The 24,529-nt window shown below is 44.0% G+C and overlaps 1 protein-coding gene across 14 annotated transcripts in view; it reads right to left on the bottom strand.

Moving 5' to 3' along the window:
- PKNOX2 (PBX/knotted 1 homeobox 2) overlaps positions 1-24,096 on the bottom strand; it is a 989,927-nt gene extending 965,831 nt beyond the window's left edge. For 10 of the 14 annotated variants that reach the window (XM_029573049.1, XM_029573054.1, XM_029573047.1 and 7 more), the window contains exon 1: positions 23,703-24,094. The gene's annotated coding sequence lies outside the window, so the exon portion shown is untranslated. Of the gene's footprint in view, positions 1-15,216; positions 15,287-19,936; positions 21,221-23,702 lie in introns of those variants that run through there. The other 4 variants (XM_029573058.1, XM_029573057.1, XM_029573046.1 and 1 more) reach the window with 4 other exon arrangements.
- Between the last annotated feature and the right edge of the window lie 433 nt (positions 24,097-24,529).

The following is a 24,529-nucleotide window of genomic DNA, read 5'->3' as shown; positions in this document are numbered from 1 at the left end:
GGCTTTGTGGTCTGTATGCGGAAGATATCATTTAGGTCCCAAAGCCTAAAAGGTCTTAAGGCAAATCTTCACCCCTGTCGGAGTAACCATTAGAAAGCAAATAAGCATTACACAATGTAATGGTTTAATAAAATACAGAACACCTTCTCTTTTATTGCACTGAAAGATTTCTTAACCTCCTGATTAAGCATAGGCACCTAATGTGCTGAATTAGTAGGGTCAGCTGGATGAAAATCTATTTATTAAAAAAAAACAAACCACCAACTGAAACTTAACTGAGTTTAAAAAGTTCCTAGAGGAAGTGTCAATAGACCATTTTAATCATATAGACTTGTGAACACCATTGCTTATCCCTGGGAGTGGGAAAGGATTGAACTTATTCGTTGAGATCTCATCAGGTACTTGTGACCTGGATTGGCCACAGTCAGTGACAGGATGCTGGGCTTTATGGACCTTTGGTCTGACTTAGCATAGCAGGGGTGGCCAATGATTCATGGACTAAGAGCCAAGTAATTGAAATACACAATACCAGTGTCGCATGTTTTCAAAAAAAAGAGGAGATGAGTACCTCCTTCCAACAGTATTTCTCTCTCAATACACCCACTCTGTCCCTGCCAGTTTCTCTCTCAATTTCCCAGTCTCTCTCTCAGTCTCATCCTGCTCCCACTAGTCTCTCTTGATCTCTGCACACTGTCCTAAGATTCAATTCTCCCGACCTCTCCCTACCAGTGTCTCTCAATTCCCCTATCCCCACCCATCTCTCTCAATCCTATCCTGTTCCCACATCTCTCACTCCTCCCACCTGTCTGACCTGCATCCCCCTCTTTTTCTCATCCAGGCTTTGCCCAATGTCTCTCTTTATCCCATCAATCTCACAATCCCCCATCTTGCCCCTATCAGGGTCTCTCAGTAGCTTCAGCATAACATTTTCCAAACCCCACAAGAACAAAAGCAGGGGTGCAGTAGCTCCAACATTAACCCTCCATCCCCATCACTTGTACAACTCTGTTCTCTCTCTCCCCCCCCCCCTGCCCACCACCAGTAACTGCCCCACCCTCACACCCTGTCCCCATTCCCTCTGTCACACCCCTCCAGTGTTCTCTATGGCTCTCTCCCATACACCCTCCATTACCACTTCTGGCTCTCACACTCCCACCACCTCTCCCCCAACATTCACCTCTTGAGGTTATTCCCCACAGAAACATTCTGAAATCTTTCCCCATCCAGTCACAATATCTGGCTTCCTCACCCCTCTATTTTCATTTCTCTCCCCTGCCCCGTCACTCCTTCAGCTCTCATACTGTTCCTTCCATCTTCATTACCTATGACCATGACTTATCCTCACCCTCCCTTTACCACCTCTTCCCCATTGTGACACCATTTCTATTTTTTTTACCCTCCTCCAATCACCACTGCTGACTTTCTTGCACATATACTCTCCCCCTGGCTTTCTTACACCCCTCTGATACCTTTCCCCATTCTTTTGAACCCTTTATAACCCTATACCTAGCTCTCTCATGGCCCCTCCACGCCTCCCAGCTGCCTTTTATACAATTCTTCATTACAGCCCTCTCTCTCTCTCTTCCTCTGTTTCCCCTATCCCAGCCCTGGCACCCTCACACCTGTTGCAGAACCGGTGGCAGCATGGACTTTGGGGAGGAATAAAGTGCCAGACCAATTTGCTTTGCTGACTTCAAGGGAGGGAAACAATATTCATTACCTCCCATCTCCCCCACACCTCTTGCAACATTCGTCCCTTTTTACCTCATTGCCCTCAGAAACATTCATCCACACCCCTCTCCTCCCCAACATTCACTTCACACACTGCTCCTCAAAATGCTTGACTACATTCATCCCTTTCTCCCCTCACCACAAATGATTCCAACCTGACTGGAGCTCTGGGGACTTCCTCCTCCCCTTTGTGGTCAGCTAAATCTCAAAGCTTGGGAGCAGTGAGCTGCTGGGTACACTCCAGCCCCTCGCCTCCAAACTGCAGCCCAGAGAACAGCCCTCTAACTCCAGACAGCAGGTGGGATGGGGGGGGTGAGGACAAGATGGCGAGAGCTGAAGCAGGATGCTGACTGGCTGTTTGGAGTCCTGTCAGCTCCAGCCTCACCCTCTCCGTTCCTATCTTCCATTGCTGCTAATTACAGAAGGGGAAGAGAATAGGGATAAGCAGAGAAAACCCTCTGATCCCTATTCCAGTTCCTCTCCTGTCTCTGCAGCAACCAGCAGCACTGTGAGATCAGGATGCATACGGGGGGGGGGGGGGGGGGGCACACAGAGGCTTAATAGCTCTTCTCTATTTATTCTATTTTGCATGCTTCCTCCACCACCCCCTCCCGTCCTCTGCAGCGCTGCTCAGTTGTATGTGGCCCAGAGGACCAAAACCACATTTTGCACATGAAAGAACCACAGGTTGGCCACCCCTGTAGCATGACATTTTTTGTGTTAACTGATTGCTAGGACATGAGTCAAATGAGAGAATGCAGCAGGCATCAGAGTCCAGCGTCCTTCGCCAAGCGGCAGCTTAAACTGATGGCCACTTCCTTCTCACAGCATGTATAGTCCAAGCGCAGGCTGGATCAATTTTCCTCCAGGGAATAGGAGGTTAAAAATGCATAAAACAGAAGTGACTGCAGAGAGGGGATTAGTATATACCCGTACTGCAAGGCAGCAGAGAAATATCACTTTAAAAGGGGATCTATTTAATGTTTGGGTACTTGCCAGGTACTTGTAACCTGGATTGGTCACCACTGGAAGCAGGATGCTGGGCTCGATGCAGCTCGTATGGCAACTTCTTCTGTTCTCAGGAAGCATCAGCAGTATAAGGAACCAAACTGGAAAAACTGAAGGTATTACAGGACCTTCCCTTAGTTGCTGTGCAAGTCACAGGAGGAATAATGAGCGAATAGTATTTTTATTATTCTCGACCGTCTGCTTGTTTTTAGTCTATAAAAGTAGTAGTAATACGGGTCAGTCTCTGCCAGTGGAGCTATAACGCTAATCAGCTGAATGGGTCATTCCTGAGGGGAGCAGGGGTTGGCAACAGTCTATGTATGCTTTATTCCTTCTCTCTTAGCTAGTGAGAGGAAGGAGACTGCTTACCAGAAGCCACTAGGATTCCCATTTCACTAAATGCATTTAAGATGGCCTCCATTAATTGATCAAAAGGTAGATTGAATAAAAAAAAAAAAAAAAGAACCACTAAAGCACGAAACAGAAAACCCATTCAGCGGATCTTTCATGTCTAAGTTGCTGATTCAAATCCTAACCAGGTCAGTAGTGATCAAAATATCATATTTTGGGAGTTCTGCATGAAAAGGGTCCCAGTCCAAGTCTCAGAGGACAGAAGTCCACAGCTATGATCACACTTTGGGATTAAGAGAAAACAATAACTGCACATGTATTGCGATTTAGTTATCCTGTGAACCCCTAGATTTGATATCTTCAAGAGTAAGATACGTTGCAAGGCAGTGACTGGTATTTTGTATGGGGCACTGCTGTACCTGTTCTAAGGATATACAGAGAATTTCTGTACTGTCATCACATGCACTAAATTCAAAACCACCATTCCTTTTTACAGCTTTAGATTCCATCCATGCATTAAGCACAGTTGTGGCCAGAAGGCTCATATTCTGAAATGCCTCAGAATTCTCCCAGCAAGTCACTTGTATCTGTAGTACAGAGCTCCTCCCCCCCATCCCACAAATCCTGCCACACCTCCATCCAACTAGCAGATGCCAGCAGGGGAGCAGTGTAGAATGGCAGATTTGGGATTTAAACACACAAAACTAAACATTGACGGCTACTCTTGAGCAATGCAGCAGCATCATCCAGAGTACACGCCTTCCCTTTCAGAAACACAGCAAAGAGGAAGGAAAGAAGAAAGGAGTCGGTTTACAAACAAACATTGTTTCCTGGGATATGTAAACTCCATCTTACACTGAGGAATTCTGCTCTATGCCACAAGATCTTTCAGAAGTCATCTGGATTGTTAAATCTGACTGAGCCTAAAGGGCAATATCCTATTTCAGTGTTGTCTGAAAGCCAAGAACCAATACTCTCAACAGCAATTACAATATATTTATTAGCTTCAGAACAGTAAAATGAGTTAACCAATGCCTTTCCTAAACAAGATAAATATCCAGAAAATTAGATTATCCAGCATTCCCCTCCTCAATACCCCTTCACTCTCAGCTGTGCATCTCCTTCCGACCATGGCTCCCTGGTTGCTAATTAGTTCCACCCATGTTACAGCCAACCCAGCTCTCAGAGAGCAAGAATCACAAAAGATCATGTTACAGGTGGGTTTTTTCCTTATGCATGAACCTTAGATTTCTAAGGTCACAGTACAATTCAGGTCCCTGCTTCAATATTCCATAAAAATAACCCCCAACTGCGGATCTACAAGTTTCAACTCCTGACATTTCCCATGCATCCCAATCATGTGCATACTTGTATTTGCTCAGTGCCTCCAGCACTTGCATCACATAGACTTATTTATAGCAAAATTTAATTCCTCTGGGAGCACAGTTAACACAGTTAACACAGACCACATATCCCATCTCACACATACAGCTCCTAGAACTTAGAGAAAACAAGATCACTACCAAAAAGAGAAGAAAAAAAAAATCCCTCCACTTTTAAATGATCGTTTTTTAGATCAGACGTGGCCAACTGCAGTCTTCGAGAGCCACAAACAGACCTGGTTTTTAGAATATCCACAATGAATATGCATGAGACTGATTTGCATTAAAACTCTGGGACAGGGTTTTGATTGGGTCGCAGGAAGCATAGGCCAGTTGTCTACACCCGGGACGATGGACCCTCCGGTGGGGGGCAGGCTGGTTCTTTGCGAACCATGGCCCAGTATAACCTCGGACCAGTGGGTTCTGTCCCAACACCTGCCAAGGGTACCAATTGAATCTATTGGGTGCCTTGCCAAATTGCCCTCCGTGCCCATTTTGGGGGCCAGTAGCACGTCAGGAGGTACTACTAATGGAGCTCTCATCCCGTACCACCAGGGCAAAGAGGGCAGGGATTCTACTCCAGATACTTCCTGATTCCAAAGAGAACAGGAGGACTCCATCCCATCCTGGACCTAAGGGCCTTGAAACATTTCTACAAAAAGAAAAAATTCAAGATGGTAGCCCTGGGCACCTTGATCCCCTTTTCACAAAGAGGGGACCGACTATGCTCCCTCGACCTAAAGGACACAAACACTCATATCAAGATCTTCCCCGGGCACAGGAGAAATCTCCAATTCATGGTGAGAAAACAGCACTTCCAGTACCAGGTGTTGCTGTTCGGGCTTGCATCAGCCCCACAGGTCTTCACAAAATGCCTGGCCATGGTGGCGACGCACCTCCACATGCCAGGAGGGCATGTTTTCCTGTATCTAGACAATTGGCTGGTCAAGAGCACATCTCAGACAGGGGCACCAGGTCCATGCACTTGACCATTCGGGGGCTGGAGTCACTAAGGTTTGTTCTCAACTACCCAAAGTCCCATCTCAGCCAGTCACCTCAATTAGACTTTATAGGAGCCCTTCTAGACATGGCTCAGGAAAAGGCCTTCCTGCCTTGCCAGAGGGCCGTCACCTTGGGGTCCATCATGGCAGAGATTCAACAAAGACAGCTGGTGTCAGCCTGGCACATGTTTGAAGCTGTTGGGCCATATGGCTGCACCCATCCATGTTACTCCCTTGGCACATACGCAGAGCCCAATGGACCTGGTCGCAGTGGCACCAGGCCACTCAGAGCCTCTAGGACTGTATCAGAGTCAACCTGCCTCTCCGAAATTGTACTAACCACACTTGCATCCACACTAGGCTGAGGAGCTCATGTAGAATGGACCCAGGGTCTTTGGTCCGCTCAGGAACGCTCTTGTTAAATCAATTTCCTGGAGCTTCAGGTGATCAGGTACATGCTATGGGCTTTCAGAGATTGGCTGTCCAACAAAGTTATCCTGATTCAAACCGAAAACCAGGTAGCCATCTGGTTTGTCAAGAAGCAGAGAGGCACGGGATTGTACCTCCTATGTCAGGAAGTGGTCCAAATCTGTTCATGAGCCCTGTCCCACAGGATGGTGCTCAGGGCCACATACCTGGCTGGAATGGAGAACATAGTAACAGACAGGCTGAGTCAAGCCTTCAGACCCAAAATGAGTGGTCCCTGGACCAGAAGGTAGTGAATCAGATATTCTGCCACTGGGGGAGCCCAGACATGGTGAGAAAACAGCACTTCCAGTACCAGGTGTTGCTGTTCAGGCTTGTATCAGCCCCACAGGTCTTCACAAAATGCCTGGCCATGGTGGCGATGCACCTCCGCAGGCCACAGGAGGGGGCATTGCCATTGCTAGACCCTATTCAATTGGCTAGAAGATCGTATATCCTTCTGCCCTGCCCAGGCAGGACTGCATCTTCGGGGTCATGTTTGCATACACTTGCAACAGTAAGGTGCCTCGGTTCTGCTCCCTTACATGTCTGAGGGCAAACCAGCCTTGGACACCCTGGCCTGTCATTGGGGCAAGGGCCTTCATATGCATATCCCTCCGATTTCCTTAGTGGTAAAAACTCTTGAAGCTTCGTGACGACAGGGAGATTATTATTCTCATAGCCTCTCGTTGGCCAAGAAAGGGCTGGTTTCTGCTCCTACGGGCGTTGTCTATCCTGAGACCTATCAGTCTGAGGTATGCCCCAGATCTCATCACGCAAGATCAAGGCAGGCTGCGGCATCTCAACCTCCAGGCCCTGTTGCTCACAGCCTGGATATTGAGAGGTTAATTCTGCAGGCACTTGCTCTTTCAGAGGATGTGTTTCGGGTCATGGACTGAAGTGAAAGAGGTTTTCTGTGTGGTGTGAGCAGAAGTCCCCAGATCCGTTTTCCTGCCCACACAAAAACTACTTGACTACCCGCTACACCTATCAGAAACTGGCTTAAAAAATAGCTCTGTTAGAGTTCAGCTTAGTACAACTGGCACATACTGCCAAGGTGTAGATGGTAGGCCCATCTCTGTACAGCCTCCCCCTAAGGCCTCCCACTGTGTCTTGGGACCTCAACATGGTATTCACTCAGTGGTTGAAAGCATCTTTTGAGCAGCAGCACACCAGTGATCTGAAGTACCTGTCCTGGAAAGTCATATTTTTGGTGGCGGTCACTTCAGCGCGCAGGGTCAGCAAGCTCCAGGCCTTAGTGACTTATTCACCTTACACTAAGTTTTATTATGACAGGATAGTCTTGTGCATTCACCCTCAGGTCCTGCCTAAAGGTGGCAACAGACTTCCTTCTTAACCAGTCTATAGTCCCACCAACTTTCTTTCACAGCCCCATTCACACCAAGGCTAACAAGCACTGCACAGTTTGGACTGCAAGTGAGCCTTAGTCTTCTATCTGGAGCAGACAGCAGCTGATAGACTATCCACCCAACATTTTATTTCTTTTAATAGAAATAGGTTGGGCATTGCCATTGCCAGATACTATTCAATTGGCTAGCAGATTGCATATCCTTCTGTCCTGCCCAGGCAGGCCTGCATCTTGGGGGTCATGTCAAGACTCTTGTTCTCCGAGCCATGGCAGCATCGGTGGCCCACTTGCAAGCAGTTCGCATAGAGATCTGCAAGGCTGTGACAGAGTTCTCTCCACACATTCATCTCTCATTACGGTCTTGATAGGGATGGCTGACACAACCAGTAGGTTCAGTCAGTCTGTCCTACTGAACTTGTTTGAGGTATAGAACCCAACTCTCCCACCTAGGGCTCATTGTTTGGGTTCCGACTCTCCCCTCACCACCCTCTGTAACCACTGGCACCTGATTGGGTGTCTGTTGGTCCCCTTTTGTGTTGGGAAGCAACCTGTAGCTGGGATTCACCCAGTGTATGAGGACTACGATCCTGCTTGTCCTCAGAGAAAAACCAGAGTTGCTTACCTGTAACAGGTGTTCTCCGACGACAAGCAGAATGTTAGTCCTCAGGAAACCTACCTGGCACCCCGAGGAATTGAGTTTCTCCTAGTTTTTTTTTTTAGTCATAATTCTATGTTTCAAGACTGGAGAGGGATCCCGCTTAGACACATCGTATAGGGCATGCTCAGTATATATAGTCAAAGTTGTAGAAACTGTGACCTAAGTTTTCTGCATTGGGGCTCCATCTGATAATGTCACCCATTTGTGAGGACTACCATCCTGCTTCGCCTTGGAGAACAATAGAAACGTTCACAATTGCTTCCAAGGTATTGATGAGCCTCTTTTAATGGAAAGAAGGCGCTAGAAAAAGATCATGGAATGAGAATGAAAGGGAAGAGAGACGCAGGAGTAATCTAAGGAAATATTTCTATACAGGGATGTTAGGAGATGCATGGAATGGCCTCCAAGAGACAAGAACAGATTCTGAATTGAAGAAAGCATGGGATAAGCGCAGGGAATCTCTGCCAGAGTTTGTAGGGATTTAAGAACCAAGTAGTTTGTGTGGGTGGGCAGCTTAGGTAGGCCTTATGATTTTTTTTACTGCCTTGTTTCTCTGTATATATAATTCACACTATATCAATAAAAAATATTACTGGTCACTCATCTAACTTTGAAGAACTCTATGGCTCCTGGCTCAGCCTCATTAAATAGTTGCAAATTAACTTACAGCTGATATCGTCCAATAAATATAACAAACACACAGCTATGGGCCAACTGGATCCTACTCCTTGGAAAGTATTTTTGTGCCACTGATCTGCAAGGAAATTACTTGGAGAACGTTAGGTCAAGAACAGCTTTAAAAAAAAAAAAGTCAAAACCAACAACTCTAAAGTAACATTTTACAGTGCCTTGTAAAAAAGCCTCCATCTGCTTGCACATTTGACATTATGCTAAAAACACATCAAAATACATTAAGAAAAGGAGTTTATTTCACTGACCTACACAACATACTTTACACCTTCATTATGAGGAAATATTCCTAAAAGTAATTAAAAACCAAAAAAAAAAAATAAATGTTGATTGCACAAGTCTTCACAACCCTTGCCCTTCCGCAGCAGCAACAGCCATGAGTCATTTAGGATAAGTGTCTACCAACTGTGCAATTTTCACCCATTCTTACTACTAGTTACCACTTCTACAGTGCTACTCAGCCTAAGCAGCACTGTACAAAATCATGATAGTCCCCACTCCATAGAGCTTACAACCTAATCAAGACAAGCACACAGGGCAAGAGAGACTTTGGAAATTTAATTTAAAAAGAAAATGGTTAAAAATGAATGAAGCTGCTAAGCAGAACATTCCAGGGGTTTAGACAGAGCTTCCCAAACTGTGGGTCGGGACCCCACATGGGCTCACAAAACCTCCAGCCTGGGTCACGAATGCCTCAAAGGGCAGTCCTCTCCAGACATCACCAGTAGCAGAAGTAGTGGAAATCAGCAGGGCATCTTTGAGCTGGCATGCACGCTCAGGTCCTGCAATGGTCCCGCCCTCGCCTGAGTTTCCACGTTAACAGGCAGCCATGTGCGAGGAGGAACTGGGGCCACTGCAGGGCCTGTGAGCTTTTACTGGCTCACAGATCCTGTGCTGACTTTCATTACTAATGCTGCTCAACATCGGGCATTGGACCAGCCATTGGGGGAAGAGTGGGCAGAGTGTGTACAGGTTGTCCCTTCTCTATCCTCTCCCATCGCTGAACTTACGCAAGAGACAAATGTTGCCCCTGTCAGCCTGCCCTCTCTTCCCACTAGCTGTCATCCACATATCGCCTGAGGCCCAAAAGGAAAATGTTGCTGCTGATCCTAATCATGGGGTTGTTCGGATAGAGATCAGATACAGGAAGGGTTTGAGGATTGGATCAGAAGGAGACAGATTTGCATCTCCCCTCTCACCTTCCACAGCCAGAGAGGAGCTAGGAGTGAGAGTATCAACTGGGGGAGGGGGGGGGGGGGTATGTGAGAGAAAAGAGAGAGGAAGGGAGTGACAGATTAATTGGGGTTACAAAAATGGCTTGGAGGTGAGAGATTCAGTGGGGAGGATGTAAAAAGCTGGAGTGGGTGAGCGAGAGGCCAGGCTCAGAAGGGGAGAGGAACCAGGGGATGGAGGTTGAGAGAGGGGATCAGTTGGAGTGCAGGAATGGTGAGTGGAAGGATTGTTGGAGGAGAACTACATCCCCACTAATTAGGTGTGGTTGTCCTCTGGGGTCGTGTGAATTTTCAAAGTGCTAAAATGGGGTCACATTGGCTAAACATTTCGGAAGCCCTGGGTTAAGATTTCAAAGCAGCCTCAAAAAAAAAAAAAAAAAAAAAAAAGGGGGTGTTTAAGAAGGGATTTTAATAAGACAAGAGGGAGCATGACACCAGCAAGTCAGGAAATCTATTCCAAGAACTGGTACAACCAGGAGGAAAGCATGGATTTGGGAATTGACAGTAGAGAAGGACATAAAAAAAGTGGTTTGCAGGAGGAGGCTATAGGGAGAGATGAGGGGAAAGGTAGCAAGGAACTGCAGAGTGAAGACACTTAGAGGTGAGTAAGAGGAGCTTGGATGTAGGAACGGATAGGGAGCCCATGCAGTGACTTGAGAAAAGGGGTTCTAGGACTATAGCAACTTTGGAGACGGATAGGTTGCGCAGCTGAATTTTGGATGGATTGGAGGAGAGAGAGAGACCTGTGAGGAGCAGGTTGTAATAGTCTGTGGGAGGTGATGAAAGAGTTGATAACAGCTCTTGGCAGAAGAATTCAAAGTCTTTCCAGTTGGTCGAGAATTGCCTATGGACTGCAGGCTTCAAGTCTTGCCATAAATTTTTTTTTATTGGGTCACCTGAGGACATTCACTTTCTTCTTCCTTTTGAATTGTGCTTAGGGTGACTTTCCTGCTAAAAAGTGAATTTCGCTCCAGTGCCTATGTCAGGGGGCAGCCAAATCCGATCCTCAAGAGCCACACACACAGGCCAGGTTTTCAGGATATCCACAATGAATATGCATGAGAGATTTGCTTACAATAGAGACAATGCATGCAAATCTCATGTATATTCATTGTAGATATCCTGAAAACCAGGCCTGTTTGAGGCTCGAGGACTGGAGTTGGCCACCCCTAGCCTATGTAAAGGTCTTAAAACCCTTGTACACTTTTCAAATTCTGGTGTCTAAAAAAAAACAAAAAACACTCCTACTTTAGTGCATTTTGATTTGTATTTTTTAGACAACAGAATGTGAAAAATGTATATGAATTTTAAAACTTTTACAAGTGATTGTAAATTAATGAAACAATATAAGAAATGCCATGTTGCAGCAGATCAAAAAAGGTCCATGAAGCCCAGAATCACAAGTATCTGGTCAATAAATAGTAAATCTATTCTTTGTTGCTCAGCCTGAGGGAAAAATAGTGGATTTCTCAACTCTATCTGGATAATAATGGGTTATGGACCTTCACTTCAGGAATCGTTTAAATCCAGCTATGCTACATACTTGGAACATACCCTCTGGCAACAAGTTTCACAGCTCAAATTTTTCCATTTAAAAATATGCCACCTGTTAATTTCATGGAGTATCCTCTAGTTTTTGCACTATTTGAGAGGGTAAATAACCATCCCCTACTTACTTGTTCCACCCCAATCATGATTTAACGAGTGCTGTGTGTTAGTCACTGCTACCTTTTAATACTTGAACATACAAAGTTTCTGCAAAGGTACAGGACGTGGCAATGCAAGAGTTTCAAAAGAACATGGCAGGAACTCTCCTCTTCCGTAATTCACCCAGCAGCATCAAGGTCCAGGGAGAGAAAGTGACTTATGGCCATATACAGGAAGTGACAGAGCCAGGTCTGGAACTCCTAGCTGAGGATTCCCCTTTTTCTAGGCCAAACCGAGCCTCTTTCCTGCCCTGCCCCCACCAGGATGGAAATGAAGATCCAGGACCATGGAAGAGACACTTGTAAATACTGCTAATCTGCCAATGCAATAACAAACAAGGCTGCAGCCTCCAAGACTGTCAGTTTTCCCCACCGCTTACTTCAAGCCATTTACTGTCTACTACTGGGTGCAGAGTTAATGAAACACAGCTTGGACAAGCCTAGAGCCTTAGAAGAGAAACCACAGTTTAAATGGGTATGACATGTGGTCAAAGCCATAGGCTGGAAGCACAGCAGTTTTTGTTTTAGAACAGTCAAAACTAAAATCCTTACATAGCCTTCTTGCCAGCTAAATTAAAAGTGTATTTTTCTTGACAGCTGTTGACAAGCCGAAGTTGGATTTCCAGGAATTTATTTGCAAAGGCATAACAACTTGTGAGGGTGAACCTGTGTTTCAGTGTGGTGGTAAAATATCAATGAATAAGGCCAAGATTTTCAAGGGAAGTCTGTGTACACGACTATTATGCAACTTTTAAGCACACATCAGTTCACTTTATTAGTTAAAATCCCTCTCACTGCATAGCTACCTCACAGAGACAAGGAACCACAAAAAAATAAAACACAAACATTTCTCAAGCTGCCAGACATCATTATGCAATGACTGTCCAACAGTGCAAAGAAACTTCAAGACAAATTACTACCTGAACTTTGTATTCTATTTTCCATATGCCTCAACTAGTGTAAAACACATTTTAAACCAACTTTAACTGTGAGCAGCTTTAAGAAAAAAAAAAGGAACCTTACAGTTATCTACTATCATATTCTGTTCGATTGGAAGGTTTTCACGACCAACAGGTCCTCAAACAAAGAAAAACTTGCTACAATTGGCATAAAAAGTGCAGCATCTTAACTCTACAATCAAAGCAATAATTCCACAAAAAACGGTCAATCACAATTATGGGGTTAATGGAGGCCCCAGTCTTTTTTAGGTTCTGGGGGCGGGGGGCAAATATTTGCTATTTGGGAGATACAGAATTTTTTTTTTTTTTTAAACATTCATACGGCTCAAAAAATTGGGGACTGTAGGATTTGATGGGCAATAGTAACAACATTAAGTTTGAATTAATGACAGGAAGAGGGACAATAATTAGATATTCAGCTCTAGAACAAAAACTTTCAAAAAGGATAAAATGAGGAAGACAGAAAAAAAAATGAAAGGTGCAACTACAAAAATTAAAAGCGTAACGCAGGTAAGGACACAGTGTTTAAAAATACCATGCTACCAGGTGTTCCATAACCTTTGCCTCCCCCCACTACAGCAGCAAACAAAAATCTGATAGAAACATGCAATACCATTTTAATCAGCATTCAAAACAGATTTAAACATAATTGATAGTTTGTATGCCCACCCTTAGCTTACAAAACCGTTTTAACATCAAGCACAGTAAGCTTTTTTTTCTGCTTGATGCTGGAATTTTAAGTAATTTTTTGGCTTTCTTGGGGAAATTTTATCAGTCAGCTGTCACCAAATTCCATAAACATTCATCAATAGTCTTGCCCCATGCCGCTGAACCCAGCTTTCGCTTTGACCTAACTTTCGTAATAAAGGCTGCTCCAGCATCATGGCCTCAAGAAATGGCACACACTTAATATGGTCAATCTGACATTGTTTTGCGCTATCGTACATTCTGGCCAAAAATAATACATTTAAGTCATCTGTAAGGTACTGTTAAATTCCAAAACTGTAGTTACACAGTGTTAGGTTCCATATTATGAGCTACAACCCAGGAAAAAGATCTAGGCATCTTAGTGGATAATACATTGAAATAGTCAGTTCAATGTGCTGCTACGGTTAAAAAACACAGACAGAACATTAGGAATTATTAGGAAGGGAATAGTGAATAATATGGAGAACGTAAATGTCTCTGTATGGCACCATGGTGAGTCTGTTCCTTTGAATACCATCTGCAATGCTGTTGCCGCATCCCAAAAGAGATAGAATGTTATACTAGAGAAGGTACAGAGAAAAGTGACCAAAATGATAAAAGGGCACGGAACTGCTTCCCTATGAGGAAAGGCTAAAGAGGTTAGGGCTGTTCAGTCTGGAGAAGAGATGGCTGAGAGGGGTTACGATAGAGGTCTATAAAATCATGACAGAATTAGAAAGGTTGAATGTGAATCAGTTATTTACTCTTTCAGATAAAACAAGGAATAGGGGGCACACCATGAAGTTAGCAAGTAGCACATTTAGAACAAATAGGGAAAAATTCCTACACAATACATAATTAAGCTTTGAAATTCATTGCCAGAGGATGTGATTAAAGCAGTTAATGTAACTGGATTTAAAAAAAAAAAAAGGTTTGGGTAACTTCCTGGAGGAGAAGTCCATAAACTGCTATTAATAATGTTGGTTTAGGGAATAGGCATCGCTTATTACCAGCATCAGTAGCATGGGATGTATTTAATGTTTGGCTACTTGCCAGGTACTTGGATTGGCCACTGTTAGAAACAGGATGCTGAGCTTGATGGACCTTTGGTCTGACCCATTATGGCTAATCTTATATTCTCATGCAAGATGAAAAGACCCATAGATGTTCTACTAATATGTCTACTAAATGATCGGCCTGCAAAAGTTAACCCATACACATATAGTTTCCATTCAGCTTCTTTTACTTTTGCCACGTCCTGGAAAAACCCTTGCTGCAGCCACACAGATGACATTACAGCCTAGGAGAATTAACCATTATATCACTTTTCTTTTGCTTCCCTCTCATGGAAAAATAGGTAATCTAGCTGAATCAAAACCTGTCATTTTTACTCTATCATATGACATGAGAGGGACAGGTGGCTATCACCTACATCATATTATAGCAAAAGCCACTTTGAAGAAACAGTTCTTTTAAAAATAAATCCAACCATTTTGGCAAGAAGAAAATGGTACTTTGCCAGAACTAAATGCTATACAACCAACCTGACAGCTTTCATATATGCTCCGTCCTTCCAATTTTATATCATAGAAACATGACAGCAGAAAGACTGTATGGCCCATCTAGTCTGCCCAATTATTTTAGCATTCTAATCACTTCCTTAGAGATCCCCTGCATTTATCATCCTATCATCCACAAACAACCTCTTCCCCACACATCTTCGTGCTCTAACCACCATCATTCAGGCTCCAACACAGCTGGAGGGATAATGGTGGTGCCTCTTACTGTCACTATAGCACTCTGTCAGATCAGCAACAGCATTTTGGCATCGATAAGATGGATATGCATTTGAGATACCCTCTCTTTGAGCCATAGATTGTCTCTCTATGATGCGTATAAAAAAAGAGGAGACACAAGTCTCTCATAGCAGAATATTCTGATCCAGATCAAATGTAGAGAAGCCGACAGAGAGAATACCTAAGGAAATTCAGGCTAAAACTCTTCTCCCAGCTCCATAAGATGCATGAATGGCAGCCATATGTAGGGCAACATCACAGCACCACTGTCAAAGAGAAAGCAATATAAAAGATCAAACAGTGGCAGGAAGCAGAAGGAAAACAGGAAAGCCAAAGACCAACTGGTGTAATACTATGGAAGCACACAAAATATCAAGAACATTAAAGATATATATTCTAGGTAAACTTTAATGAAATATGTTAAAACATTCAAAACTAAAGAACTAGTTCCAAAAGACCCACTAAATAACAAATTAACCCATTAAACACGACCACATTTCAGCAGTACTGACAGTGTGTACGAGAGACCAATAAATACGAAATAATTCCAGTGTATGGAACAGTTTCAGATAAGTATTCCTGTGTTTGTAAATCATTTCACACATTTGGATTTCACATATTAAGATTTTTCCTCTGTCGTATCTGCTATGGTGGTTTTCCTTCTTCATGTGACATCAAAGCAGTGACAGCTCTGTGTTACCTGGTTACCAGCTTCTTCAAAGGCTGGTAGGAGATATGACTGGCATCAGTCTGCTGTCTCCATGTGGCTAGTCTTTTCTGGACATCTTGTTTGCCTACATGCCAAACTGCATCTTATATCCACGCACCGGACCGAAGAGGAAAAAGGATCCATTTGGTGGAAGCCCCTTAGCATTGCTACATAATGTGACAGAGGCTACTGACTACACTCTTCTCAAAGCCATTTACCAGAGACATAAGCATTAGCACCTGAACATCGAGGTGTGCTGTGCCCGGTTTGCTGAAAACAGATGTGGTGGCCAACTTTTCTGTTTTGAGAATCATGGCAGGACCTAGAAGGGTCCCCATGACAGCCTATGGATGGTCAAGATTCAAGGACTTGAGTTCTACTGGGCAAGTGGTAAAACCAATTAACACTTTACCGTTGCTAACAGATGTCTTAATATTAGATCCTATGAATGGCATGCCACTTATTTTCTATTCTTAGAAGAATAGATAATGGTTAGACCCTGGTACTCTGGCTGCTAATTCTTTTTCTTCTTCCCTCCTGTGCCACAGAAAAGCATTACAACCATGCGCTATTGCCCATATTGTACCTTTGACCTGCTGAAGCGCCAACTTTGCAGACTAGCTCCCGCAATGTTGTAAGCGGCATGATGCACAGCTTTTGAATCCACCCCTGTCTTGCATGGCCAGGGGACGTAACTGTGGAGGCAAAAGAGTCACCCTAGAATGCTGCATCCTACAGAGGATAGGTGGGAAATGCAAATGTTATCATGACTCTGCTGATGAGGATGTTAGATGTGTGATTGTGTTCCTCCTAGATTGATGAGATTGTATTTTCCTTCCATGTGCTGTTCTGTCTAAAAGATCAAGTAATAAGGAAAGTTCAGCAGACAGGGTGCCTTTTCACTATTTCTCCACTTCTGAAGTACTAGTGCGGCCTGGCTTTTTTTTTTTTTTTTTAAACTTCACAGCTGTCAGGCCACCCTAGAATTGAGAAAGTATAGTGCAATTTCTGGAGTTATGAACAAAAGCAAAAAGGTTGTGCTTTGCCATACGAGGTGCTGATGTTATTCCTTCAAAGCCAGGAGAACTGTGCCTCAAAGAAGGCAAAGATGGGGGGGGGAGGGCAGAGAGGGATATATTTGCCTTTCAAAATTTCTGTCGCTCATACTTAGTACCTTGCTAAGGGAGTGTTGGAGATTTTTGAGTTTTCCTGCATGTGTTTTGACTATTTTCATCCAGGCCTGGATTTGCCACTAGAGATACTAAACCTGTGCACCTGTGGAGGCAGCAGACCCAGTGAAAATTTGCTGCCTCCTAGCTGCTCGGAATCTCTCTCAGCAGAAAACAGCCTTCTGCTTCCTGCTGCAGCCCCTCTCCCATCCCAGGACAAAGAGCTGCTCTGCTCTCTAACCCTGTCATTTCCCCTCCCTGTCTATCTTGGGTAGGGGAGGGAGTTAGGCTGGAGCACACAGAGCAAAATAGAACAGAGTTGGTGAGAGCCCCTTGATAAGAAACTAGCAGTGCGTCTATGCTATAAGCACCTTGACTCTTCCAGTAGTGGTGTTTGTGGGGTAGGTACACATTTTAAAGGCAGGAGGATCTCAACTATACTTTTGCTCTATGTATTACAGGACTATTCTTTGGAGGTGGGGGAGGGGAGGGTGCTTGTCATGGATTGATTTGTTTAAATTATCAAAACGTAAGGGTGGGTCGCTCATGGCTTGAGGCCAGCCCCACCCCCTCTGTATCCCACTTTGGCCTATAGTCAAGGCCTGGGCCGCCCCCACTCCCTCTCTGTGTGGTCCACGGAGGCCCCAAAGATCTTAGTCCCACCAATCACCCTCCTCAATCCACATTCCCGCCCCCCAAGCAATACCCATCCACACCACTGCTCTGGATCAGCAGAAGAAGTGCAGCAATGGTGCCTCGAGTTACATCCTCCTCCTTTGCCACTAGGGCCCCCCCCCCCCCCCCCAACTGCTAACTTTGAACTACATGGAACACCGTAGTGCTGGGCAGTGCACAGAAGGCGTTGGATGCAGTATTGCTCTCATTCTCCTGCCAATCGGAATCAGCAGCAGCCATGACAGAGGTAGGAGTTTGGGATGAGAAGACTACAGAGAAAGGAAAAAAAATTGTGAGTGAGTGGTTGCCCCCACCCACACAGTTTGGATCGGCCTCACTTTGTTTAAGATTCTATCCCCCAGTTGCTTAGGCCCAGCCAAACGCAAGGCCACCCAGTGCTGCAGTGACAAACCATACTGGCCAAAAAAAAAAAAGGAGACACGGAAAAGCTAAGCCTTGGAAAAGCTTTATTTTTCTGCTACCAGTTAAGAACATTTAGAGGGAGCAGGCAAGTAGTAAACAAGACCTAAAAATACACACATTTACAATACTGGCTGCCAAGCTATGAGAAAAATGTGCTAATTTGAAACCCTTGCAGCATAACGGCGCACAGCTAAATAAGAGAACTAAATTCATCTCTACTGTCCCAAGACTCAGGCTGCCAGAAATCTTCTTAGTACAGGTTTTGGGAGAATCCCAGCATCAACAGAATGGATAGAAAAAAAAAAATAAAGATGTAAATATTTTGCTAGTGGGGTCTGGATCTAAGCACTGTATATTCAAAAGGAACAGATGCTCTGAAAACTTTCCTTCCAGTCTACCCCCCCCCCCAACATCTCACCAAATCCAAAAAGGTAAGACGACAAAATAGTGGAGGGGGGGGGGAACGACTCCGAGTCTGCAAACTTAAGCCACACATACTGTATTTTTGGCAAGGTATTTGTTTTTCTTTTTGCTTGCTGGCTGCATGGAAAAACTGCCTGTATACTCCTCGGTATACACATTCCCCGAGCTGTCCAGTATACATTTTTCATGTAACGGCACGCCCCTTTTCCCTAACTCCCTAACAATGTGTGCTTTGACATTACACATGAAACAAACCTGTTTCTTAGTACAGTCACTTGTACTGAAAGGTGTGCGTCCCTAAGATACTCGTGTGCCGTTAAAAATTATAGAGGGAAACTAGAAAAATGCTAAATGGGAATACCTGAATCGGAGAATATTTCTGAAGCAACTGCTAAGATTGCTGTCAAAGATCTTTCAACCTGCAGAATGACGACCAAGGCTTTTCAGGTGTTATGATACAGTACCAGGGACAAAAGGATCGTAACAGACATATGCATACAGCTGTACAACAAGGTAAATAAAGTTTACCACATTTCATTAACAGTTCATTTACTCAAACGCAGAAATCAAGATCACCATACTATAGGGACCAGGGTCAAATTCTGAAGTCATCGAACAGGTTTATTTATCAAAAATTACAGTTCACACTTGTAAATGTATTTTACTATTTACATAATCTTGTAATGAAGTACAATTATTTTTATATACAGCACCAATTATACATGACTTGTGCTAAGCAGGATACACAATAAGCAGTGCAGGAGAGTTTAAATTATAGGAAATATCAGCAGATAAGAATCATTTGGCCCATTAAATGGGTTCAGTTTTCCTTGTCCACACTACTCTAGCTCAGGTCACCCTTTTTTCTTGTTCTTAACATCACCCTCTGTGCTAAGGATATCTCCCAGCTGTCAGTTGTACAAACTTGTTTGCCTACAAGAAGGTGCTCTGTAGATATATATATTTTTTGTTTGTTTTATCTCATTAGCTGCAGAGAGTAACCAAGGCCTCCTCCAATCTCCTACAAGATATCTGAGCGCACAACAAAATCCCATTGCTGCTCCACACTGCTCGACCTTGCCACTACACGTTGGCTTTGCCAGCTCCCCCCTTTCAGGTAGATTGGCACAAGCATTTCCATACCTAAACCAAAAGTTACAGCCTCTTCTTCATCATATTTTCAACCACTCTCTGTATTTGTCTTAAGCAGACTTGCATTCGGCTATGGTTACAAAGCTGACATTAGAAAATATGTTCCTCTCATCAACTGCAGATACTCTTGCTTTAGCTGCGGGTCTTATGCCATGCCACAGAATTATTTTTTAGGAAATAAAGTTAACTATAACTAGATAACATTTTAAAGAACCAAGATTGTTGACACACTTTGAAGTTACATGACAGAATGAAGTAAAATGCATATACTGGTGTTTTTTTCCCCCCACTGGTCCCTTAAAACCACAGACAGATCCTTCAACTATTTTTCTAAAATCAATGCTACTTACAGGAATCTCAGACAAGCTGTGGCAGGTTTTCAGGAAGGTGCCCTGCACCTCATCCCTGCACCAGAGAAATGAGCAGCTGATTTAAAACAAAGGAAACACAACCACATGTTCCAATTATACATGCAAGGAGAAACTCCTGCACACCACAAAAAAGATCTGTATTTCTTTTTCTTTTTTTTATAAGTCCGCAAAACTGTTCTGTGCAAGAGTCATAAAAATGTACTGATTTACATTTAAGAACATGAGACTCCAAGTAAATTTGCATTTCAGTATTTTTCAGAGATACCAATAAGGCCAACAGAAATCTCAACTGTAGGTTTGCTGACCTTTTATTCCTACAAATTTAAGTGGACTAGCATAGCTAAAATTATTTCTCTTCAATCTGAGATATCAAGAATTCTATATTAAAAAAAAAAAAAACAACCCCAAACCTAAATGACTCCCACACACAAAGGTTTCACTGTTACCTGTAAAAATGCATCTTTAGCTCCCTTGTTCAGCACAATGGCTATCCAAAAATCCACACTATCCTGGGGCTCCATTAATTTACACTTTCATCCAAAAATATTTCATGCATTTCTATTTGAAAATGACATCCAACTGGGATTCAAAATAATTAACTCCAATTTTGTGTGTGTGTGTGTGTGTGTGTATATATATATATAGTCTAAAGCAAAATTACTTTCATGTGCTGTTTTAAAGGTTTTCAACATTAAAAGTCAGCTTGCGGGATTTTATTTTTTCAAGTGGAACCTCAATAGTCTTCCTGCTCCTCCTCCCATTATCCAGAACTACTCCGGTCACTGGTTTTGTGTCTAGAGGCTACATAATTACTAAAGATGTGAAAACCTCTTCAAAATAGGTTGGATCTAATCAAAAACCCTGGAAAAACCTTTCAAGTTTTATCCTAGTGGTTCAATAAACCTTTAAGCAATTTTTTTTCAAAATCCAAAACAGATTAGAAAATGTTTCAGCAGATTTCATCAAATGGGTAGCTGTTTTAGATTTTTCCAAATCTAAATTTTTATAGATTAGAAACTTTCCTCTCATTAGTGTTTTGCTAGCAGATATATTTTCCCCAGAAGAACTGGAGAAAATCGAAAACTTCAGTCAAATTCAAAGCTACACTAAAAAGAAAAATCACCCGGTCTAAGTCTGAGCTCATTGTTGGCACTTCACTAATTAAATGCACTGTCTCAATAAGAAGCAGAGGCAAAAATGCACATCTGGGCATGAAAATTGTTTTTGGAAAAGGAGAAATGTGCTTTCCAGGAGCTCCTCCTTGCAAAATTCCCTACCCCCCCCCCTCCCCCATCCACCCACTGAAGGAAACCAAGGTCAGATCTCTGCTTTGACAGAGAAAGTAAGTGGGAAAGAGAAACCTTATAAAGGAAGGCTCATATCTGGAGGAGGAGGAGGAGGAGAAGTAAAAGGAAAGCACAAATAAAGGCTTCACAGAGAATGTTTTAAAGCTCAGCTACAGCAGGAAAGAAACCTGCCAAGCAGTGCCTCCACCTCCCAATCCCAAAACATAACAGGGCAGGACAAAACACACACACACCCTGGAATGGACAGAATCACACAAAGGTCAAGAAAATCGAGACTCGAGTTTACAAGCTGCTCGCAGAACTAGATTTAGAACAAAACACATTGACCTGACAGCACAAAAATTAACCTCGGAGAGCATCCAAAATTAACGCAAATGCAACAGCGTGAGAGAGAGAGAGAGAGATACAACGCTGCTAGTCCGGCAAGCCACGGGGTGAGGGGGGCGAGAAAGGGACTGCAGCTGGGAGGACGAGGCAGTCTGGGCTTCCATGATAGGAAACAGGAGCTCAGGGAAAGTCCTGGCGGATTCCGTTTCCACAGAGGGGGGAAAGTCTGGGACGAGAAGTAGAAAACAGATGCAGGTCGGTGCCAAGCACTGATCTGTAACGGGAAGGAGCTCCAGCTACACAACTCCGTCCTCAACAACTTTGTTTCCCAATAAAGCAACTCGAGAGGCAGCCTTTGTCCCCGTGCCAAAGAAAAATCGGAATCAAAAGGGAAAAAAAAAAAAACCAACCCACAAACTCCGTGGCGAATATATAAAGCAGATCAACAGGGTTCGAGGAAGTCTTCTCTTCCAGCCTTAAACGAATCTATAAAGCCGAGGAACGCAAATTAAATTTAAATCCTTTGCTTTTCTAACAAGGTCTGGAGACTCGTAGCAAATGTTTTGCCGCCCAAGTTAAAATATCTTCAGGACACAATAAAATAAAGCTAGGAAAGCAGCGGAGATACGACTGGTGCATTGCAAAAACGAAAAACACAAAACACACACCCCAAAACAAAACAACTAGTGATCGGGAAGACAGGAGCTAGCTTCTTTCAGTTCATTTTAGGGCTTAATTTAAAAAAAAAGCAAAAAACCCACCGTGTGCATCACTGAAAAAAAAAAACAAACAAACAAACCACAGACTGTAAGGACAAATTTACACAGAAAGATGTGCATGCCGCGTTCCCCAAGCCGAGCCACTTCTCCCGTTTCTCAATTTTGCGGTCTCTTAATCCTACTCCAACGCCTAAAGCGAAATATATCCAAGCCCTATCCCCTCTGATTTCACGCGCAGAAATCTCTTTTCCCGCAATACACGGCACCTTCCAAACAAAAACAAAATAAAAAAGGATAAATCTGCAAGCCCATAGCAATCCGACTTAACCCAGGTTTAAAAACCTTGTAAACTCCTCTCCCCGCGCATGCTGGCGGTTTAAAGCTGAAGAAAACGGCCGTTGCCCCCCAGCAAACGGGCAAAGTTTGGGATCCTGCCTTCCTAAACTTATCCCTCCCATCCCGGAGAGACATCGGGAAACGAGAGACGCGTCGAGCTCCTTCCCGGTTCAGCCCCAAACTTTCAGCTAAACCCCGTCTCCACAGCAGAAAAAAAAACCCACACACACACGGAAGGCAGGGATCGCCTTCCATCAGTCACCGGGACCTCATCAGTTTCACCCACAGACACAGAAGTAGTAAATAAGATCAGCAACAAACCCTAGCCCTCGCCGCCACAATCTGCAAATAATCGCAACGCTGCGCCCGGCCGAAAACGCTATTTATCAAAATGAAGGGCTTTGCCCGTCGAATTTTAAGAGGCAGCGGTCTCTTTTCGCTACACTATTTCCAGAAAACGACGTCCTCGGAGCATTTTTTGGTGGTCGCCGTTAAGCTCTAGATATGAGCAGTCAGAAAAAAAAAAAAAAAATATATATATATATATATATATACCAGGGACTAAGAAAGAGACGGCTTCTAACCAGCGTATAAAAATAGCCAAGAAAAAAAAAAGTACCACACAACAAAACCCTTATTCAGAATAACCTGCAAACAAATCATATTGGGAAAAAAAAAAAGTTAATTAACAAAAAAAAAGGGATCCTAACACATCCACACGCCTTTAAAAATAACCCCTCCAAACTCCAACGAAATCTCCACTCCCGCACACGCCGGTGAAGGACGAGAAAACACAATCACCTTATAAAGCTTGGAAGAAAGAAAAAAAAAAAGGTATACGTTCAAAAAAAAAATAAAATAAAGCAGGGGGAGCCGCCGAGTGTGCCAGTGCCCGTCCGCTCCCTCACTGCCCTCTCTCTACACAGAACACTTCGGCTGCTGTAATAAAGGAGGAGGCGCAGTGCAGCGCCAGCGGCTGCAGCGCTCGCCAGCCCGGAGAACGGCTGCCTCTCCCTCTCTCTCCCTCACTGACAGGCGCGATGAATGACAGCTTACCTGGGTGCCAATCTTCATCAGACTGACACTGGCGTGATAGCGCAGCCTATACTTCCCCGGCACAGCGCCTGACGTCACAGCAACCTGCCCCGCCCACTCCAGCTCCCTCTAGCAGAGCCGAAACGCTCGGCGGAGAAAGCGAGCGTCATGCTGCCGATTTAGCGGGTTGGCTGCCGTCTCTGGCGACTTTTTGAACCCGATGGGGAACTGCTGAATGGGACGGAGAACTCATTTAGCTATTTTGAGACAATTTTGCAACGAATCTAGAGACTTTCTCAGCGCTGTAAGATTTCTGCCGGGGGCTGGAATCAGAAAAGTGCAAGAGAGCGAGACCTCCTCTGGCTAGAAGAGAGCCGTGCTGGCCGGTTCTGCCTTCTCGCTCCTCAGAACAGCCTCTGCTGGTTCAGTCTCTTTCCCCCCCCCCCCAACCAGAGAATCTGATGATGTCACGGCAAAGCGCCCTCTGCTGGAAGAATATATCACAGCCAGCAAAAAAAAAAAAAAAGAGCTGCAGCCTGCAACTTTATTATCACCTTATAACAGACAGCAGAAGACAAGGAAAGAGCTCTGTTTTATCATCAGTAATTTTTGGTTTTTTACTGTGCTGCTGAGAGTCAGGAAAAATTCTCAGCCCTACTAGTCAGAGAGAGACAGTGGGCCGACTGATCGTAGCCAGCGCAAAGGGTGACAGTGGGAGTCCTGAAGCGCAGGAAACAGTATAAAGGTGGCGGCTGCAGAATGGGTAGGGGCTGGCAGCACTTCCAAGAACTTTACATGATGATGCTATAGTACCCTTCCACAAAAGATAAAAAATGTCATTGTTTTTC

Source organism: Rhinatrema bivittatum, chromosome 12, assembly GCF_901001135.1.
Source record: "Rhinatrema bivittatum chromosome 12, aRhiBiv1.1, whole genome shotgun sequence".
NCBI lineage: Eukaryota > Metazoa > Chordata > Amphibia > Gymnophiona > Rhinatrematidae > Rhinatrema > Rhinatrema bivittatum.
The sequence above is the reverse complement of the archived record's forward strand: the minus strand, read 5'-3'. Positions and strand labels throughout refer to the sequence as shown.